At 42.1% G+C, this 1,021-nt stretch overlaps 1 pseudogene; it reads right to left on the reverse strand.

Annotated features, from left to right (window-relative positions):
• Positions 1 to 629: 629 nt before the first annotated feature.
• LOC147442513 (V-type proton ATPase subunit F pseudogene) lies at positions 630 to 1,021 on the reverse strand (annotated as a pseudogene).

A 1,021-nucleotide genomic window follows, 5' to 3' on the forward strand; every position in this document is an offset into this window, starting at 1 on the left:
TAATGGATCTTCTACTATTACGTATGATACCCATGCAACCACAAGTATTGGCTCCTATATCAAAGAGGGGTGAGATAGGTGGACTCGAACTTGGCATCATGGCAACAACCCCAACTTCCATGGCCACTCCTTATTGATCCCATTTAATCTCTCTCTCTCTCTCTCTCTCTCTCTCTCTCTCTCTCTCTCTCTCTCTCTCTCTCTCTCTCTCTCTCTCTCGCGTGACAAAAGCCATGTTCAGATTGCAAGTCCAACTTTGCAATCCAACTTAGTTGCTTGCATACTCAACATGATTCTAAGATAGGCTAGAAAGAGGGCCACGGGGGGCAAATCCGAGCCCCCTTCCTTACCAAAATTGAAGACCGTATAGGATGAGTCCATGACGGCAAAGTCCACTATTATAACTAGTTATTCAAACAAAAAAAGAGTGGGCACAAAATGTTGAGCTCGTTAGTCTTATACAAACAAAAGATTGGAAGAAATGATCAGCATTGGTGATGCTTATATCTTGTCTTACAACACATCCAAACTAACCCTCCCCAAAAAATATGTACTCTATGAAACTGACCACTGCGAAGGCGTTTCCAATAAACCATTTCAATGGAATCTTGTAACTCTTCATAGCTACTTCAGTACCTGCTGGATGGACCTGATGGATCACTTGAGACCATATGCTTTACTCGTGCTAAGATGGAGTCCTGTGAAGGATCATATAGATGGTCTTTCGATGAAATTTCCAAGATGGCTGGCAATGGCTCATTAAATCAATCAACAACAAAGCGGATCATGTTTGCCACATATTGACTTATAAGAACTATGGAAATGTCCTCCCTTGCTGTAAACTCCTTGAAGGCTTCTTCTATAGTTTTCATTGAGGTCTTATCATCTACAATCAAATAGTTGGTTTTTCACTTAGATCGACATTGCCCACACCTACGAGTAGAAAGCGCGTTACGATATCCTCATCGCCGATTATAGCAAGCAACGCTAAGTTTGTTGCCACAGTCGCTCTACTCGTCAC

Source organism: Adiantum capillus-veneris, chromosome 14, assembly GCF_014529385.1.
Source record: "Adiantum capillus-veneris isolate H3 chromosome 14, ASM1452938v2, whole genome shotgun sequence".
NCBI lineage: Eukaryota > Viridiplantae > Streptophyta > Polypodiopsida > Polypodiales > Pteridaceae > Adiantum > Adiantum capillus-veneris.